Here is a 21,812-nt window from a genome sequence, read left to right as displayed (position 1 = left end):
GCTGGTGCCGTGGTAAAAAGAAAGAACAATTGGTGGCATAGGAATGACAATGTTTATATTCTCTATTAGGATGACTTAAAGATTGCATTCCAAGGCCTCTTTCTTCCATGGTACTTCAGTATTTAAGGCAATTTGTGAGCCTGTGTGAGGTTTGGGGCCATCTAAGGTGGCAGACAGTTGCTGTCTGGAGAACAGGTTGGCATCGTGGCTCTCCAGCCATGGGCAGAACAGCTCAGTGCAAAAGCAGCATGACAACCCAAAGACATCTGGAATCCCCTGCAGTCCATTAATTCCTCAGGAGGAATGCTGATAAATGACTTGCAGAGAGAAAGAAAATGTCCTTACAGTCTTTGAAGTGCCTGCCTTGCGTTAAATATGGAATTTATTCCAGGAACAAGGGGTAGCAGAACTTCTGTCATTATTTATAGGGTACAGTCAAGGACATGTGATCTGGAAAATTTGGTACTCTAGGTTTAATACAATCAGGGATAAAGAAAATGTGCTTTACAAAGCACAGAGATCTACCCTGGAAGGAATGCTGATCACTCAGTGCCTCCAGTAGGGTTTTTTGTTTGTTTGTTTGTTTTGTTGTTGTTTTTAATAATGGTCTGTATAAATATATTTTTATTTCAGGAATTTGGATGGCTTTCCTTGAAGTATTTGGGGTGGGGTTTTTTTTGATAACACAGAAAGGTAAATCTGCTTTTTGCTTTTAAATTGGACACATTTTTTTGCAGTCCATTCCGTTAGAGAAGATTGCTTTTACTGCAATCTCCACCTATCAGTGGTCTTCAAAAAATTGAGAGCTGTCTCTCCAGACAGATTGTGTTTGTATTCTGACATCTTCCTCAGCAAAAAGCTCTCCTTGAGCATGCAAGCCTGGAGGTCACTGGGAGTCAGTAAGAAAACTTGATCTCTCTCCCTCATTTTATTTGATTATATGGTTATATTACTAAGAATTTTCAGTATGATTGCTGTCTCTGGGAGCTTGAACTGCCTTTCTGTACCTGAACTCCTTGTGCCAGATTTCATGCGTTAAACTGAATGGTTAATCTTGTCCACCCACCTTTTCTAATCAATCAGAACTGTTGAAGTTTTTGTGTGCAATGAAAAGGCAAAGAAGGTACTCAAAGCCCATTAAGCATAGTGGACACTTTTAAAATTTAACTAATTAGGATGAGACTGGGACAGTAGGGAAGCTCTAGGATTTTTAGTTCCCACTAGCAATTTTCAGGTTATTGAGCACCAAAGCAACACCACTCTCTAAACTCTGCCAGGCACAGCACCCAGGATGACAAGAATTAGGATTTCTAACTTGTAGTCCTATTTCATAGTTTTCTGTGGTGAGTAGTTGCCCATCCCTCCTACAACCCATGCCACATCTCCCCACAGAGATGTCCCATGCCCTCCCAGGCACTGAAATGATGATGGGGCTTTGAAGCAGACCTAGAAGGTGAATTTACACAATCTAAACCTTCTCCAGTTCCCATCAAGTGTGTGCATATCCTTGGTGGGAGAACTGTTACTGCACGTGGAAAACAAAACGAGCCTCAAACACCAACATGCCTCAACCGCCCTACAAGGACAGAGAAAGTTTATTTTCTGGAAATATGTCAGAAAGGAATGAATTCAAAAGAAACCAGGAAAACCACCTACTGATATTCTTTGTACGAATTCCATGTCACTGCAGGCAGCTGCTTTCCAAACTTGTTCAGGTTTTTTGATCGCTCAAGGCGAGTGACCTGATCACCACTCACAGTTTGGTCTTAGACTTTTCGCTTACGAAATACTGTAAAAGTCATGGGAATGTTAAGAAAATGTCCATGTAATGTTAATGCTGTGAGATCTGGAAACAGGCCAGATGCTCTCTGTTTTCTCCAGGGGAGGTGCAGCATCTCCTTTCTGACTGCCCCACGTTTAATTTGGTGGACTCCCCATTCCTTGTCCCCAGCCAAGCTGATGGTACGGGCAATATAAAAATTAAAATTAAAAGCATTAACAGTGCCTTCACATCCTTCAAGGATGCCACTCTGTGAGAGAACAGATGCACTGCCAGACTTCCTGAGAGGGAGCTGGTGCCAGCCTGCTGTAAGGAATTACCAGCAGTAAAACATTTTTGTCATGGATCCTGGTGCAAAGCATAAAACAGGACTCCTTGTCCAGCCAACCATGAGAACTTGGTCCTGTCCTCCTGCCTTTATTTTTTTTTTGTCTTGTGGTCTGAGAATTGCACTGTCTGCAGTCTCAATGTCATTGAGAATGACTTTAAAAAGCCACTCACATTCATAAAGAAATAATAACAGTGATGTAATGCCCTGCATTTTTTCAAATTGCTGCTCCACGTTGCCAATGCAAGTCCCCATTGAATCACTGCTTCTGAGAAGGTAAACACTTTAAGTTTATAACAGCACTGTTTTCATCAAACATCTGCTTCTTGCTGCAAAGATACGTGAGTTTTCCTGGGCTATGTGGTGGTGAAGAGCTGGCTGGCGGTGCAGCCAGATCAAAGCCAGATGGGGATCACTTGTGAAAGCACAACCCTTTCAGCAATTTTTTTTAATTGGATTAATCTGCAATCAATGGCAAAGCATACTTTCTACTGAGATCAGTTGCTCTAAAGAGGGGCGAGGTCTAGGGGTTAGGCCATGGGCTCAGGCTGTGGGGGGACTTGAGTTCAACCCTGCCCTCTCCACCCTTCATGTGGGACCTCGGGGGAAAGGTGCAAGTGATGGGGAGGGTTAATTTTCTGTTTCTGAGCTCCCTAGAGGTGACACCATGATGGTGTTTTTTGTTGCTCAAAGGGTATTGTGGAAATGAATATTTTTAGAGTTAGAAGGGGCTGTGGCATCACTGCAATGAGATTTTATCAGCGCCTAGAATGGAACTGGATTTCTTCACGAACCCACCACTGAAAACCACCACCCATTTCCACGTTCTGACACCCTGTGTGATAGCTGGCCACATGTTTACACACAGGAAAGCATTCAGATGTCCACTTGTACCATTTCCCCTCCTCCCTGCTTTTCTTAACTATCTTTTCATTGCAGTATCTTAGGCCTGAGAATACTGGAAAAACACATGAGTCATATGATTGTTTAGTTAAAGTCTTGTTAGCTAAACTCTATTGAAAACAAATAATAAACATTTGTAAGACTGAGGATGGTTGTAGGAAAATCTTTCCAAATAAAGGCAACCCTTTCAAACTTTAATAAAAGTAAACAGTGTCACCTCAATATTATGCATACACCTTTCTTTTTTTACCTTTTTTTTTTTTTGGCTTGGTTTACAAAAGAATCAACAATAGCAAGGATACAACAAATTAAAACTATGGTCTGAAAAACCACTTTTTGTTTTGAGTCCAAAAATGCATGACTCATTTATTTAAAAAAAAAAAAAAAGTTAAGAGAGGGTTACACAGTCAGCTTTGGTCAGTCAGATCTGAGAAAGATGACAGAAATTAGTATCTTTTTCAAAGGTCCAGACTCTCTATACCTGCAGTTGTAGATACTGACATAGAGAGACTGCAGTTCTGCACTTTGAACTAAGTAAGTTAAAAAGAGCACTAGAAAGAAATAGGAAAAGGCTGTATTAGACTCCAGAGGAAAGGAGAATAATTTGAAAACTGAAGCTGCAAACTGGCAGTGCTGCAGAAATACATCTGTGAGGGAGTGGTTGCTCATGACACATGAACAGTAAATGTGCCAGCAGTGGAGAAGAGCTTCATGAGAGGTAGACCACACCAGAAAAGTTCTGTGCCCAGATGAGGACTGCCCACATTCCTGGTCACCTGGGAGGAGGAGGAGGAGGAGGAGGTGGCTTAGAATGGGACACATTCAGGCAAGGGTTTATTGGGGCAAACAGAAGAAAGGAAAACCTGTTCATAAAAGGAGGCCAAAAGAGCTTGTCTTGGTTGGTCTGGCAAAACACACCTCAGTAAGGATATGATTGCTCTCTATAAATATATCAGAGAGTAAATGCCAGGGAAGCTACAGAATGTTTCAGCTAAGACTTGGGAACAGAACTAGTGGGGCCGTAAATAAGTTTGAGCTTAAGGAACTATATCCTTTAAGGAAAGGATATAGTTTTAAGCTGTAGAAAAACTTCACAGCCTTCATAAAGACATTTTAGCATGGAGGACAGAAACACAGCTAGTTTTAGATCAGAACTTGCTTGCTCTGTGAAAAACTGCCCAGGACGAAGGGGAATGTGGATAGAAGAGGACTAGGTTATGACACAGGGGATCCCTTTTTTTTGTTTTTGTATACCTGATTTTTGGCAAAAACCTCAATATAAGTAGGCCAATCAATTCCTATTTCAAGCAGAAATCTTTTTCTTCCCCCTCATGACAGGTCCAAACTCTCCTGGCTGATGCTATTAATGACACAATGCGGCACACTCAGATGGAGCTTCCTATTGATCCACACAGAGCCACAAACCTGTTCCCAGTAGCACTCAACATTGCCAGCAAAGCACCTTTCTTATCACTGGGACTTCTCTCACGGTATCTGACTCCAGTAATTTCCTAAGTGGACTCTTTGCTTTAAGCAGCAACTGCTGTTCCCCCTGATAAGGATCATTAAATATCTGCAAATGAAATGGAGGCACTTGTGGTTGGCTTGAATGGCTTGGCTGCTGAAGTGCTTGGTCATGCAGGAGGTTTCTCCCTGCCTGCTGCAGTGGTTATGAGCAAAATGTGAGGAAGACAGACCTTACATCCCGAAGGTGTGGCAGAAAGAGAGGAAAATGGCAGTTCCATTTCCACTCCGAACCACTAAGAGTGAGTGTTGTGAAAATAAAGACAATTTCAGGACATGTTTTTAAATCAAAGGTGTAATACGGAAAAGAACGCAGGAACTCCCCCGAGCGCTCTGCGCTGGTGTGACACCCTCATCATGGAAAACCACAGTAGTCTGAGCAAATTTCAGAAAATGCAAAGGAGAGAATTAACTGGACCATTTGCAACTTGCTTGATAAAATCATGATGCAGAACGTATCATGGCAAATAAAAGCCTCTTAAGCTGTGTAAGCACAAGGGCTTGCAGAGCAGGCAGTTTAGTGCACCTTGCACAATTACAAAAGTGCATCATATTGTAGGTTCAGATATATTCAGATGCAGGAAGACACGACTGAGGAGTCTATGCCTAGGAAGCACATTCTGCTGCAGAAAAGTGGCATACATCGAGAAAAAGAGTATGTGGAAAACCACAAACAAGAGAGAATTGGGTTTGGTATACAGAGAGACTGAGAGAACCAAAGTCCAAGGATGGGTTTTAATTTGTAGAGTTGTGACAGGAAACAGAAGACATTTTAAAAAAACATTGATGTAATTGGTAAGTGAACTGGCTTGAGACTTAATTTTGTCTGCCAGCAATATCTGCTGGCTCTTGGTCAGTCTTTAAGATAAAGTAAACCTGTGCAGACTTCAGAAAAAACCTCAAGCAAGCCAAACCAAAACATTAACCCAAGAGCAGGTTTTCTTGACAATCTCTGGACTGGGAAACTCAATTAACAAGGAAATTGTATTGATTTGTTTTAAGCCAGACAAGGCCATACCCGTGCTTAGTCAACAAGAATACCCACGTTAGTAGGCTGAAAATGAGTTGTGTTCCAAAGATTAAATTAATGGCAAATTGATAGGATTCACTTACTTCTTTTTCCAAGTTCCTCCAAAGTTAGTTAATTTCAGGGATCAGCAGTTCTACAGCCATCCAGAATAAACGCCAGGCTTTTGTCTGGGCTTTATGTCCTCAGGACTATGCAGGCTGTTTTTCTGCTTCACAGACGTTATTTCCGGCTCTCCAAAAGCACCTGCCAGGGCTTTAAACACTCCTCAGTCCACATCCTCACCCCTGAGAGGAAGCTCTGCTCCTGAGGCAGGGCTTGTCACACTGTGGAGGGTGACATCCCTGTGACAGACAGGGATCTCCTACAAAAATACACAAGACAGGAGGTCTGCACTCCTCCTGGCCATTTTTTTGGAATAGATATTCTTTCCTCAAGCAATTACAGGGGATCACTGGACACAGGGCAAGGCTGACTTTTGCCTTGACACAGCCATTCTCTATTTTTTTTTTTCAGTTACCAAGACTTCACTGAGCTTTTACACCAAATTCCTGCCCCAGAGAAAATGAGAGAATTTCCATAATAAGCTCCACTCACTGCAAACAGGGCTGTTAAAACTGCGGCCAGGGGTGAGGAACTGAAATACAGTGGAAACAAAGCATCTCCAAAACTGCCTGAAAGGAGAATCCCTGCCTCAAACTGTTGCTTTTGGAAAAAGGATTGATTTCCCCTTTGGTGTGCTAATGGCAGGGGTTGTTGCTACTAGCCTGCGTTGCCCCAAAGGAAAGAGGGGAGAACAGGAGGATGTGATGAGGATTTCCCTGAAAAGCTGGTGTTTCTGCTCATTTCTTCTCGGAAAGTCAGCACTATGGAATACTTGTCATTTTTCTCCACGCCCCGTGTAGCATCACCTACCACAAGTACTTGTCAGACCATGAGGGATCTGTGCATCATCAAGGCTTACCATTTCCTTATTGCTTTTAGAAGTTAAGGTTGTGATTTTCTGCCAGGACCACAAATTATCAAATAAATTAACGGAGATACCAACTTGTACTTAGGCCAGCTTTCATCTCGGTGACATGTATAAATTTCCCAAGCTACAAAAAAACTGCAGAGCACACGGGGCATGGGACCCTGCTCTAGGATCTCTCACTTACCAGGAGTTAAAATCTTGTGGGGTCAGCTCAGTTGCATTTCTTTCTCAGAGGCCAAAGGCATGGATTCCTTCACATCCAAATGTCAGGGTTTGCACTCTAAATGCTGTTCTCCAGCAGTTCTCTTTTGCCGGGGAAGGGTTTTTAAAGAGTCAAATAGCAGAGGTTAAAAAAAAGAGCCCCAAATGCCCAAACCTATCCCTGTGAAGGCCTCCAAAAACCAACCCCAGCACAGCTCCACCTCCCAGCCTGAGGGCTGCCTAACAGAGCTGGGAGCTGTGCTAATCCCTAATTAAGTTTAATCTACACTAAGAGATGGTTTGTTGATTTAGCTAGATAGGTAGGGAGACGCTGACAGGTCAGCCCTGGTGTGGGCATAGCTGCAAGACGGAACAAACACCTCCAAGAGCATAATTGGTAGCAGCTGGTGAGCAAAGTGAACGCTCATTGCAGAAAGCATGTGTTTATCTGCATGTTACATATGTATGGATGCCCATCACAGTTTTGGTTGTTGATAACACTCTGATAAAACAAGATATGTTTCTGACTGCGCCAGTAAGAGCTGGAAAGACTGACCAGTGCACAGGAATTTGTTCATCCTCTCTCTAGAGAAGCCTACCCGTGACAAGGAGAGAAATTATCGGACACAAAAAATAAATAAGAAGAAAATAATTTCCCTCTGTTTTTCAGTCTTGAAACACCAAGATATGTTATTATCTGCCCTGAAGAAAGAATGACTACTCATGCAGTTACTGTGGGTCCCAGGCAGAAAGTGAATACTTATTAATAAACTATTAACTTTCTCTCCTGTGGGACTGGAATCTCACAGGGTGGGCTTGAGCAGAGCCCAGATGCAACCTCCATGCCCACCCCTCCTTCAAAGTTGTGTGGTGGTTAATCTGTTTCTAAAATGGGTTATCCATGTAGAACAGCTATTTTCACATTCTCACCGGAACAGCACTTTAAAGGGGAGACAAGCTTCTCATTTTAGGGGCCATAGGTGTTAATACAGCAAAAAGTAGTAAACAAAATGTCACTGATAACAGAAAATTAGCAAATCTAGTTCCAGTAGGTGATACATGATGGCAACCATAGCAAATATTCTCGTCTTTTGGTCAATTTGAGGAATGGGTGCTATTTAAAAAGCAGCTTCATAGCACCAAAACAAAACAATCTGAGAAGCACAAATATAATTGATGAGCTTTTTAATAATCCAGTCTCACTGGAAAGGCTGTAGACAGTAGAAATCTCTTCCCAAGAAAATCAGGTCATTGCTCAAATTAGATCTGACACAGACATAAAAGCATGCATATAAACCCTGCATTTAAGAGAGATAAATTTCTCACCTCCAACGTGCCACTAGAAGATTACACCACATAGAATTAACGCCTTTGAACCCTGCTGTTTTAATCTCAAATTTATACGACACATCCTTTGAGGTGCAGTCATGGATCTGTTTTGTATAAATGTGGAGTAAGGACCATTTTCCTTGCGCTTCCAGACTAACTTGGGGCATTTGGCTTTGATCTTTGCTGGTGTCAGGATGGAACAATCCCTGCCTTTAGATACCAGAGGCATTTTGGTCTCAGGGAGTCACAGTGTCTCAGATGTGCTGCAGGGGAAAATCAATTAAAGAAATGTGATACCTTCTCTCCCATGGGAAGGGGACGGCAATTGTGGCAAGAGAACAAGTTTTTTTTTTTTTTTTTTATTTCAAGATTGTGGGTGAGGAGCTGGGGGGGGAGTGGAGAAGAACAATTGTTGAGCATCTGACTGGGACCTCAGTTCTCATTATGGTCCACATGGATTATCCAAGAGAAGACAGCTCCTCCTCAGCTGTCACACAGCTCCAGGTGTATAAATCCCACACTGAGTGAAGCAGACTCCAGCCTAGATTTTGGCAGTGAGGGTAAAAGGACAACTGCAGGTTCCCTGCTGAAACAAGTCAGGGAACAGGGGTGGAGGCTGAGTCAGGCCTGCATTCAAACCCACAGACCAGAATAAAGCAGCGGGTGGCTGCAACAGATCCCATCTCCTGAGAGCAGAACGAGAGCAAAAGGGGAAGCCCAAATCAGAGGAGGAGCTGAGGATGGCAGTGGCTGTGCACCTCCCATCACAGTTACTGTCTGAGTTGCTGTGTGACCTCTCTCTCACAGCTGGGACATCAAAGGCTCTAAAGTCAGATGCTATTTAAAAGCAGAAATTCCCTTCATTATTACTATAAAAGGACTGGCACACATATTTTATGAAGGGTTTCAAGCTGGTCATAAGAAAAGACAAAAATAAAAAGGCTTTTGACACTAGTCCTCCACTCCGAACACCTCTGTTTAAATGTCTCAAATTAGATTTTGTTGGAAAAAAGGTACTGGCACACTCATAACCTGACATACTTTCCATTGTAAACTCATTTCTACTATAAACTCTGAACTTAAAAGCTATAAATAGCACCTTGACTAAAACTCAGATTTTCCTTGCGCACTCTGAATTCAGAGACAATGTTTGGACTTCAGCTGATGTCTTGCTTTGCAATTCTTTGCACGTTCTAACATTTATTTACTACTTATTTACCCTTTAATAAAACTCTGCAAGAAAGTATTTTCTGCCTGGTTATTCTGGGGATAAGAGATGTGTTTGCAGGGAAAGGCCTCTCACTTGCAGCTCAGGGAGGGACACAGAGCAGTTCTCTGCTGTGACACAGCAGAGCAAGCAGTAAATTCCAGCAAGGAAAAACATCCAGGACTGTGGCCCAGCATCCAACTTCCCTGTGTTCACTTCAAACTTCTGCAGCTGTTCAGCACCTACAGTTTCTCCATCAACTGTGTTTTTTAGCCAAAATTATATTTTTTTACCTTTCCTCAGGTTTCATTCCCTTCATGAGAAGTTGTGAATATTTTGCTCTGTCTTCCCGCCTGTGTCTTCCCCTTCTGCTTCAAAATTCTCCTTTCTTGTGCTTGTATGTTAAGGATATAAGAAAGTAAAATCTAACAGCCTAGTAGAACACCTAGAAATGGTTCCTCTAGAGGTCCTGAAACATCTGGCATAATGCTACTACTTCAAAAATACACAAAAAACCCCCCCTAACCCTTGCTGAAAAACAAATTAACTAAAAAACCACAAACTAAACAAAACAAACAAAAAAACCCCCACACCCAACAGAAACCCTCCAAACTAAGGAAAATATTTCTGAAGCATGCAAAGATATTTGAGGCTTCTAGGTTTTAATGTTTTACAAGGATAAAGGTGTGCAGGCCCACCCTTCCTTTGGCTGGTCATCACAAAAAAAGGAAAAACAACTTAATTTTCTAGCACTGGCAAAAGAGTCCAGTGGGTGCTGTCAGAGATAAATATCTTTTGGTTTTCAGCAGGCAAAAGGAGAGGTTAAACAACACTGTCTACTCCTCTTGGTTACTGAAGAAAAGTTATTAATTTCACAGGAGACATCCAGAGCTGTAAACACAAGAAACATTTTCAGCAGTCACTGAAGGAATACCCTGACCTGAAAATGTTTTCTGGTCAAGTGTTTCTTGCTGGTCTGTTCCTTGAGTCTTGTGGTGGCTCTGTGCAACATCCCAGAGCAGTGCACAGGGTAATCATGGCACAGGCACTGCAGATAGAGCCTGAATATGTATATTTAGGATTCTCTGCATCGTGGATGCGTCCAGGAAAAATTCAGAAGATTTCTCTTTGATTTGAAACTGCTAAATGTGTTTCAGAACACCAGCTTTAATTTAAAAAAAAGAAATAATAATAATAATAATAAAATATATAATTTTAACTTAGTGTCCACTTAAATGACTTGATTCTAGTTGCCATCTCTCTGTTGGTATTTAAGATGTAGGGATGAAAGGTGATTTGCAAAAACTACGTAATATATTTGTGGTTCTGAAGAAGAGCTTCTGGAGGTGAGCTATGGCAAGGTGGCTGGAGGAACCTGCAGTGTTCTGCCATCTCTCAGAGAGTGCCACAGCTCCTATTTGTTTCAAAACCTGAAAGTATAATGTCAGAAGTGTAGCAATTGCTGGTTAAATACAACACAATTAATGCCTTCATGAGTAACATGTTTTCCAGCTCTATGTCCAAGTTTGTGTTGGCTTTCCTGAAACCCCACGGTCAGAAATGTCCTCTCCCACGTGCTAAAATCTGGAAAACCCCACATTATCTAAACTTCTCATGCAATAAACAAAGGTGAACTTTGTGACATCTTTTATCAAGCACATACCCATAGAAAAATCAGCAGAGCAAGGAGCCAGCACACGACATCATTTTACTTGCTTTGAATAAAAGTACCTAAAATCTTTCCCACTATGCCTACGAATCTATAAATTAGCAATTTCAGAGGCTATCCACACTTTAACAGGGAAATGAAGTCAGAAAATCAAAAGGAATATTATTGGCCTCCGAGTCAATGAGTCAGAAGATGTTAGCATACACAGCCCTCGCTGTAATTATTCAAGATTTTTCAGGCTGCTGTATTAACCTTTAGAAAAGTAAATAGTGGAAAGCTGCACAACTATTTTCAACAAAGCTTGAGCCAGAACTGCCTTTTTTGTCTTCTGCAGAAAGAACAATAACCTCCTTGCTCAAGGCATTTTGACCAGATTTTTATTTTCCTTTTACTTGTGTAGGCACTCACATCTTGGTAAAGTAAGTGCATGGCAGTTACACAGAATATGTCTTAGACACAGTGAATAATGCGGCTTCCCTTGCATTCAAAAAGGCACATAAATTCCCATTTATAATTTCTGTATAGCTTTTTTTTTTTTTTTTTTTACTTTTAATTTTGATCACTAATGTGTCATTTGTAAGTGACAAACTGCATAAATTGTATGTAGGTTTCCTTGTTGTTTCCACATCTTCTCTGTGCTGTTGCATTTTTTTTCTAGAAGCAAGTTGGAAAGTTTCTGGGGCAGATAATGACCTTTTTCTTGTCTTTCCTAAATGATTCCCAGTACTCCTAAGCAATCTAGATTCTTTTATTTCACTCAAATTCACTTTCCTGTAGTCTGTAACATTCAGACATCTCTCCAGTACTTGGAATAATGATTATTTGAAGTACTACAGAAGATGGCAGCCCAAATCTATATGAGTGCTGAGAACTACCCCAGCTTCTAAAGGAAGTGTTGTTTTGGGCTCAGTGGCTGTGATTCAGTGTCTCAACAAAGCTCATAAACCCTGCTGGAAGCACGAGTTTGCATAAAAAAATGTGATATGGTACCAACTGAGCAGCAATTGATGATAGAGATGTACTTTCCATTAAGTTCCTCTGGATTCCTTCATTATAATCCCTCCCAAAGCCATTGGAGATGGCCAGGATTAGATTGGCTGGCATGAAGGCCATCCTGGGACAGTGTCACAAGGAGAAATAAATATGGCCTCAAGATGAAAGCAATAATTGGCCTTGCTTGAACTGGCTGCACAGCCACACTTTATAGGTGACTCTGTGCCACCACCAGATGAACTGCTGAGGCTGCCTGCAGGAATATCGGCATCTTCACACATCCTTGTGAATGGAGGAAGTTTTATCATCCCGTTTTGATAGGTGGAGGAATGAAGGACTATGAGCCTCCAACTTCTTCAAAATCACGGAGGGATTTAAGTCAGAGCAGGGGACTGAAGCAATGCTTCAGCAGCAGCAGTGAAATATCCTTACAGCAAAACGCTCTAACTGCTCGGCAATTCTCTCTCTCCTATTAAAAGCAGTATGTAATTAAAAGGCAACAATTAACATTTGTTTTCAGGTGCCCGAGTCTCAGGTGGATATTGTGCTATGTCCTCTGCTGGCACGGCAAGGTCTTTCCTTGGAACAGCGAGGAGTCAGGATGGCAATAATGACCCCCTGGAAGTCCTCTGTGGGCTCTCCATTGTGCATTGACAAGTTATTGCCCTGAGTGACAGAGAGATGCAAGCAGCAAGGTGCTGGGCTCCAGCTTTTCCGTAACATTGCCTGACTTGCAGTCACCCCAGAATTCCTGCAGCAGTGGAATGATAAACTGTGCTAGAAGGACGCAGCAAGCACTTATCCATAATGGCCTGCTCTGTGCCTGTGGGCCTCTGGCTATCCTCTGCTGTGATTTTATTTCAGGAGGAGGAAAGCAAAGGTCAGCATCACAGGCGAATCTGTTGGCTCATCCCTCGCTGTCCAAGCAGTGCACTCTGTGGAATATATCCGAGGTCATTTTGGGATGAAATACAGCACTTCCCAAGGCTCTCCCAGCACTGAATCAAGCACAAAGCACCCACAGCTTCCTGAGTCAATCTGGAGATGCTCATCAGCTTAGTGCTGGAGAATTGCATTAAAGGTCAAAGCCAGGAGCAATTAAGTGCTGGATGATAGGAAATGGAAGACTCAGTTGGGAAGCCTGAATCATAAATGAGCCTCGTGTTTTCTGTGCTCTGTCCTGCTTTGTTTCCTTCTCTACATTCAGCTAAACACAGTTCTAAGAAGAATTTTCAACATTTTACAACAGTGCCTACCATGCACAGAAGAGCTGAGCTTCCTCCTCACGCCCCTCTGTTCTTTGAGGAAAGGCAATACTGCAATTTTGATACGTTTCACTCTCTCCTGCTGTTTTTGCCCTTCTTCCTTTTTCCTCAAAAGGCAATACCAAGTGCTGCTGAAATGGACCTTTGGCATCATTTTGTAATCTCTTCTCCTTTTTTATTCTTTGTTCTCCCCAGTTTACTCCAGCAGTTCATACATTCAAGCTTTCCATTGTAAGGACAAAGGCCAAAAGAGTTTTCCTACTGGGAGTCAAGAGTCTTATCTGATATTATGGCTTCAAAACTGATGACCTAATAAAACAAACCCACAAAATGTTATGAGAATATTTTTTGTTTTACGCTTTCTAGGCCATTTGCCATATTTAAGCTTCCATGACAGAGGAATATGAACCAAATTTCCCTTGAGGTAAACCCACTTGTGTTTCCTGTGTGTTCTGTTGTCCTTACTAAAGTCTGGAAAGAGCTTATGTACCTCCAGAGAATCAGAATTGCCTTTTTCATGCCAATATTGTGTCCTAAAAACCTGGGAATGGAAAGTTATGGCTGTTGACTAGAAGAATGTTTAGTTCATCCTTTTGCTCATAGTTGTTTGCACATTTTAACTGGACTTGCAAACATTTAATTGCAAAAGAAGAGGAGTATTCTTGCTTCTGGTTTTCCCCCAGGTAACAAATTTCCATGTATAAATTTCCCTGATAATGGGATTGTGACTCCGTGGGCAAAAGAGCCATTCCCCATAGGTGGCACAAGCAGAAAACCAAAATATATTGAATCTAGATCCTGGATTTCTAATGACTTTGGGTCACGGTTAAGGGAACAATCAAGCCTGACACAAAAAATATGTCAAATTGGCTCTTTGGTGTCAAAGGACCTCGAGGATGGTGTGGTCCCACATTAGAGACCTCCACCTCCCTCTCTTTAGATATTTCTCAGGGTGAGCTCTTGCCCTCCACCATGTGGTCACCATTTTTACACTTACCTTTGTAAGATTTTGTTTTATTTTACGTGATAAGCTCAATATCAACTGGAAAGTTGCCACAAATATATATGTAATTTAAAGAAAAAAGCATAAGAGTTGTTCATTCATCATTTTGTGGCAGTTTCAGAAGTTATAATAATGAAGAGTTGATGGATATCATTGCATGTGGAAGGAGGTTTGTTTCCTGATATGATTATTTTGCACTCTGAAAGTCACAGGAATAAATATAGATTTGCTGGAACCCCTAACCAGCTGGAAGTAAAGCCACATTTCCCCAGTACAATACCAGGAAAAGGCTGAAGTCCAAACAAACAAATTGCAGTAATTCAGTAATGATGCAGAAATCAACCAATTCTCCTCAGATAAAATAAAAGAATCTCTATCAATCATCAGAGGCAGCAAATATAAGTCACTCTTAAAATATGGCTTGACAGGACCTGGGTGTCCTGGTCTGGAAATGAATGTCTGTGCTTTCTCTTGACACTTAGAGAGTTTTCCCTCAGTGTGGTAGTTTAACTTTTTATAGTTTTATAATTTTATATTATAATGTTATATTATTATATTATAAAATATAATATGATAATTATAATATTCCAGTAATATAAGAACGATATTATATTATATTATATTATATTATATTATTTTTAAATATTTTTTAAATCCTTGGCAAAGTCATATTTAAGGAGCATCTCATAATTCTCTGCATAATTTTTGCTGCTTGATATGTCTTCAGAAACAGTAAATGTGAAGTTTCTGTCAACTTGGTGTGTAAAATGGATCACTCAGCACAGTAATGTTCACAAGTGAGGATGCCTCTTCTGACTCAGATTTGCAGAATATGATTGATTGAAAACAAATAATTTTCAAGTTTGTGAACCCAAATGAGTTTTGAAGTCAGATTGGGCTGAACTGTTTCTGCAAAGATCTTATATTTGAATTATTTTGTTCAAGAACAGAGTTATGATTTGGGCCACAAAGTGTGAACTCTCATTTTTCTTTTTAGATTTTGTTAAATATTTTTCTGCCTGTTTAGATGCTGAAGTGTCTTTGTATGTTTACCAGTTTACCACACTCTCTTTTGTGAAAACATTACATTCCCCTTTTCTTTTTTCTCCAGTCAGGCAAAACCATTAAAACTTCAAAGCACAGATTCCAAAATAATTCAGTCTCTCCCTACTTTGCATTTTCCGAAAACCTAAGCATATTTTCTATTTCCTTATCCAAGTCACCAATGAAAACCTTGAAGAATACCAATGCTGACCAGCCCTGGCAAAACCCCATTCGAAATGTGCTCCTGTTGTCACAGTGAGCTGTTTATTACCTATCCAGTTTTGAAAACACGTCACACTAGTTTTGTCCGGAAAATATCTCCCCAGCTAGTTTATGAAGATGTTAAACTTGCCACTGCCCTTCTGCCATCCTGCTGGGGAAATGGCCTGGTTGAAAGGTGTTCTGGTTTGATCAGAGTGGAGCTTACACTAAAATGCAGATGGAACCAGCTATGGAGGCTGCTTTGGAAAAGAATGTAGTGGCTGCATGCTTCTCTTAGCCTGCTCTTGGGGGAAAACACATCAAATGCCTGGAAACTGGGAGCAACTACCCATCCATTGGTTACATTTATTGCATCAATGACAATAGCTGAATTGCTGTTCTCCCTGTCTGCTTTTTCAGCTGGGCAAAAGTCTAGAAAACACTTGGGAGATCGACATCTTTGCTGTTTTTCCTTGGTTCTTGGCTCACAGAGGTGACCATGAAGTCCCCACAACACATCAAAATGACATCACATTTTAAATGTGACCAGGCACAGCAGCACAGGCACCACCAGACACACAGTCACTGCATTTACACAGCTTTTTAGAATTATCTAGGTTGGAGAAAGAACTTTAGGATCCTCAAGTTTGCTTACAGTGCACCACTGTAAATGATTTCTAATGAAACCAATCAAAGAATAAATACAGCGACTGAAAAAACTCAACCCAAACCAAAAGATCCGTCTGCCTGCCAGACTTGCTGACAAAAGCTGAATTGTGTCTTGTGTACACATTTTATATCTATATAATGAAAGCTATTAGAAAAACAAGTTACAGAGACTCAGCAAAACGTGACATTTTGCTTCAGATATTTGAAAATCTGGAAATGTAGTTTTTTTGAAAATAAGAGTGTGCACAAAAGTATTTCAGGTTAAACACGAAATTAAAGTCCCAGACTTCCTCTGCTGTGTGTACAGCATCTTGGGTGTTAAAAAAGCTGAGCAAATCACCTCAAGCCATAAGCAGTGTGATCAGAAAATGGTGACACCATCATGGTCTGTTGTAGTTGCACCACTTGTGCATCGCTGCGATTTCAGCAGAACTACCACACAACCTGTAACGTTATTTTTCTCTGATATGGTTCTTATAAATCTCTTGGTTGGGCCCAACACTCCAGCGTTTTCACATTTTGCAGCGTGCTTTTCCTATTTCTGGGCAGCATTATTTTTATGTGGCTCAGGGGTGGTTTTCTTTTTTGCCTGAAAATATGTTTATGGAACAAAACCCCAACCAACAACCACATAAATATACTGGAGTGTAGCATGTTAATGAATAGATGGATAGTTACTCATTATTGACTGGAGATTTTGGGAAGTTATTTTAGCAATGAAAGCTTTTTTTCCCCTACATTGATCATGTCCTTCTTCCATAGGTGCAGGCTTTGATTCCTCTACTCGTTGCAAATGTGCACAGTTTCGCTTAATGCTTTCTTGACACCAACTTATACCTGCTTGTATCTATAAAACTAAACAGATTTGCAGCTTGGAGCTTTATGAGCTGCTTCCTGATCAGCCATGTGTGATACTATATATGCAAATGGATGAATAGTTTTATTCACTGAGGCCTGTTTGGGTTTCTATTGATTTCGCCGAGTTACTGACATGAGTAATGTTGATTATCTCTGGTTTTTCTGGACCAGAATCTCACAGAGCAGATGCACAGAGGCTGCCACTGCTCTGTGTGTGTAGGCACCACTGCAGGAAAGGAATTCTGAACATAAGAAAGTGTTAATCGCAGTAGGTGTAGGTATTCCTCATGGCATAGTTCACTAACACTTGTTAACAATTTAGGTACCAGCTATCTTTATAAGCTGTATTAGCTTTAGGTATCAGGTACCACGACACAAAGCAGTGCTAATTAACATATTACATGCAAAAAACCCCCTTAATATACCTTAATATACTTGCAAAAACACAGAGCAAAAGCGATCAACCCCAAATTTAAATTACCTCTAAGTGACCCCTTGGCAGAGGAGCTGGAACTGGAGCACCTTTAAGTCCCCTTCCAACCCAAATAATTCTAACTTTTCCTTCTTTTTACATCGAAACTCCTGTTCCTTACTGCTTAAGGTTTCTGTCAAACGCATTTCCAATCCAACCTGCCTCCGTGGCCCACAAGCTCCTTGCAGGCTGCACGTGCGTAAGGTAATTAGAAGATGTTATTAATGGAAAGATGTCTCAAGAGGATGGTCTCCTGCAGTAAGGCAAATGCCAAGATGACATTTTCTGGAGCGAGACACATACATCCAGGGACATTCTTCTGCCTCATGACTTTTTTTCCTGCTCTGCCAGGCCATTAGTGATGCAGGTTTTGCCCTGACATGCCCTGCTCCAGGAAGCGGCAGTGCCGCTGTGTGCCAGTGGAAAGCTTGGTCCCAGGAGAGGCTCAGTGGCCTTGCAAAGACTCTCATTAATAAGGTTTGTGTTTCTTTCCATTAGCAGCCCTTGTGATTCACAGCGCCAGGCTGGGTAGAGCTGAAAGGAAAGGTAAGTCACCTAGGAAGCACAGGATTGAGTCAATTAGTCCATTTGCTGCTGTGGTATTTTGCGTTCTTACTCTTTAATTCATAAACTTTTCCTGATTAATGGAACAGCAGACTTTATCCATTAACTCATGGTTGTGTTAACAACCTCCTGTGGCAACGTTTCGTGTGGGTCTTGGGAAAAGATGCCAGGATAATCAATGCACACTGCTGCTGTGTGGCTTCTCCATGCAGGCTTTAAATGCTTTTTTTTTTCAGAGCTACTGGTCATGTTTGAGACACCCATCCCGTTGTCTTAATGTAAAGAAAACAAAAAGTGTGTTTCCAAAGCTGGCAGAACGAGAAGGACACAGGAACTGTTCTGCTGAGTGTGACCAGCAGGTTTGATCTCCTGCTCAGGGATGGCAACGAGGAGAAAGTGAAGCACGGCGAGCTTGACTTTGCCATGTGTTTTAATAATTCTTTGCTCCAACAGCCACTGTGGCACTTATTTTAAAAATGAGCCATGGATTCACCTCGTCTGCAGGCCTAGGGGGTGGCTGCAGTGGAAGCTGTGTTGATGGTGACATTTTTGAAAAGCTGAGGAAGTAGAAGCCTGTAAGTTGGCCATATACCATAAATCCCATCACAAAGTATATCCAGGTGCACGTTTGCCTGCTTAAAACCTCGTTGTTGGATGGGATCCTTTTCGGAGCTATGAGAACCGATAGCACCTGGATACCTACCACTGAGTAAACAATCCTTATAATTGTTAAATAAACAATTTTCCTTTCCCCAGTAAAAAAGACAACTGAAGTGGTGAGTGTGACATCTGAGAAAGGTGGGGAAAAATGGCAGTTGGAAAAAAAAAAGGGATTTACAACCTTTTTTCAGCTACCAGAAATAATACATTTACTTCATTTGTGCTTATCGTTGACACAATATTCAGGGAAAAAAATGGAAAGGGGGTTAAAAAAAAGCATATCCTATGTGATAAAAGACTTTTGGAAGGAGCTTTGAAACCCTTGCTGCTAGACACAGCTTCCCCTGACACAGTATTTGTACAGAAATGTCTTCACTTTTACACTAACAGCTCAGTGCATCAAACTGACTACTAAGTTGTGGCTGTTTGTTACTGAGGGGTTTAAAAAGTCTCTGCAAATAGATGCTAGCGGCAAATTACAAATAAAAGCTGAACTGATTTTTTATCAGACCTAATAAGCACTTAAAACACAGAGATAACCCCCCCATAAAATCTAATTTAAAGAAAAACAAACAAACAAAAAAAACTAGCTGATTTTGTTTTTTAATGGTAAAGGTGAATAAAAGTGACCACTTGCAGTTAAATTGCGCCTGAATTAGTTACAGATGATGCAAATTTACGAAGACTCTGCCAAAAGGCTCGGCAATATCCACTAGGTGGCATCCAGAGATCGTGTTAGAGCTGCCTTATCGCCACAAAACCTCTCTTTCATACAGCAGATAAAGAGCTGCATTATTAATTTATACCACTGCATCCACTCTACACCTAATATTTGTTTAGCCAGCTGCTTCCTCTAATCCTCCTTAAACACCATTGATTGAAATCCTAAGTATATTCAAGACTTTCAAATTTTTTTTAAATTTCTTTTTTTTTTTTTTTTTTACCCCAAAGAACATTTTGTTACCTGCCAGTTACAAGCTGCCTTTTCAAGTGCAGCACTGTGTGCTACAGTTCGTACCAGCGGAGACAGAATGTCTAATACTTCCTCACAAGCAACAGAAGCAAGCCTGTCTTATGAAAGTAACTTTTTCTTCCCCACAAAACTTTTCATTTTCCTAGAGTTTAAGCAACGAAATACACAGGTGTACAGTGAAACAGAAATGCAAAATATTTCAACTTCCAGGAATAGTTTAAGTACTGCTTCAGTGAAAAAGCAAATGAAAAGCAGAAAACATTAATTCCAGTTTTCACACTTTAATCCTTGCAGCGAATTGGAAAACTTCTAATGTATTTAAATGTAAGCAATTGCAAAGTCTCTCTTCACTTGAGGATCTCGAAACACCTTTTAAAGGGTTGTCCGTATTGCTTCCAGATTTTTTACCGAGGGGTAAGGAGGTTAAGTGACTTCAGTAAATAAATATTGATAACAGTTCTTTTGGCTCCAAGCTGTCACCAACAGTGGACAAAAACATGCCCTTTAGTCACATACCAGCATAAAATCAGAAATGTTGGGGGAACCTACAGTGGAAAATGCTCTTCTCACCAATTTTAAGAACTGTAATGCAACAGAAACCCTCCATCCTCTCCTGAAACATCTTCTCCTCCTACCCCAAAACTTTGTACTTCTGCAGAGTTTTGTTTGTTTGGGTTTTTTGGGTTTCTTTTTATTATCTTGGGTTGTTTTAACCAGGCTCACTGGCACTGGGAGGAAACTGAGCCTGCTAGGTTTGTGCTGAGAGGATGCTCTGCTGTGAATTGTGCTGTGAGACTCTGACAGGGACACGACCGTGGACACCACTTTTCTTCCTGATGGTTTTTTGTCTCTTTCTTATTTGAATCTGCTTATACATTCAGGAATCTTATTAGGAAGGCTTTGAAGGAATTGGCCCTTTGGCAAAATTTCCATGAAGACCAGCAGTGTCTTCATTACTACATTGACATTTTTGGGGGTTTAACTTGAAAAAGCTGCTCTCTACATTTTCCCCCCACTTTGCTTTAACTGTAGCATTGAAAAGCATCACAAACTGTTTGTTTCAGGTTTTGTTGTTGTTGTTGTTCCTTTCTGCATTTTTCCTTTTTCCCTTTCCCCTCGACACTAACATAGGTGGGTGTGTAGGGGTTGGAGTCTCAGGCAACTCTCTCAGAACAGCTTTGCCCAGCTGGGCTTTACAGGAGCCCTGATCAGACACAGAACCCCCAGAAAACTAGAGCTGTTTGTGCGTGGCACGAGGACTTTGCCTCCTGCCTGGCACACCTTGGCACAGTTCTGCAGACCCCTGGTTCCTTCCCCACAGGAGCTGGTGATGATTTTGCTGATTGTGATATATATTTCCCCACGTGCTGGAAGTAACCTGTCTCTAGAAGCTGTGTTTATTGAGAGGGTCTGTATCCATAGTTACGTGGCCTCACTTCATCTGTGGTTTCAACTACCACATCATCCATATTCCTAACAGAACAACAGGGCTCTTTCCAGGTTCCTTCTTTCCACATTTAGGCACTTAAACAATCTTGATAGCCATTAATACAAACTCAGAGCTGTTAATCACCTGCACGATTCTCTTGAGCACATTGCCAGGCCCCCAGAGTCTCCTGAAGGTGTTGTATCACTTACATGACATCAAGCAGCAACATATATGGCACCAACTTTCTTGCCCTGAAAGACCCCAGCAGCAATTAAACCCTCACTAATTATATACAAACAGCAATAAACCTCCTTAATTCAAACACACAAAAGCTTTCCAGCCCTGGCTATCTAAACCTACCACACAAGGAGCTTTGCCATGAAAAACGTTTCGAATGGCACCTTTATATGGGTTTGACCCCAAGCCCTGAATAAACAGGCAGTAAAAAGATGCAGTTATCACTGCCCTGGACCAGCTACACTTGTCGAATGCTGAGGCATCCCAACTTTCTCAGTGAGTGGAGATGGTACGGAGACCTGTGCCCAATGGTATTCAGGCTTCCCCTGACAATAAATAGCCAAATATGACATCAGTATGTAACATATCACATCTTATCAAAATCTTCTGGCTTCTAACTGGATGGGCAGTACTTTGTGCAGATTCTGCTTCCAGTCCGTGAAACATTTGTTCAGTCTACCATGCTCTTTTTTTTTCCTACATCCTGAAAACTTCTAAAAGCA

At 41.2% G+C, this 21,812-nt stretch overlaps 1 protein-coding gene across 3 annotated transcripts in view; it reads right to left on the bottom strand.

Annotated features, from left to right (window-relative positions):
- HAPLN1 (hyaluronan and proteoglycan link protein 1) overlaps positions 1-21,812 on the bottom strand; it is a 59,013-nt gene that overhangs the window by 36,528 nt on the left and 673 nt on the right. The window contains exon 1 of one of the 3 annotated variants that reach the window (XM_048292855.1): positions 6,720-6,826. The exons of the other annotated variants lie outside the window; for them this stretch is intronic. The gene's annotated coding sequence lies outside the window, so the exon portion shown is untranslated. Of the gene's footprint in view, positions 1-6,719; positions 6,827-21,812 lie in introns of those variants that run through there. 3 annotated transcript variants of the gene reach the window in all.

The sequence above is a fragment of the Corvus hawaiiensis genome, chromosome Z (assembly GCF_020740725.1).
Source record: "Corvus hawaiiensis isolate bCorHaw1 chromosome Z, bCorHaw1.pri.cur, whole genome shotgun sequence".
Lineage (NCBI taxonomy): Eukaryota > Metazoa > Chordata > Aves > Passeriformes > Corvidae > Corvus > Corvus hawaiiensis.
Note: the sequence above shows the minus strand (reverse complement) of the source record. Positions and strands in the feature narration are given on the sequence as shown.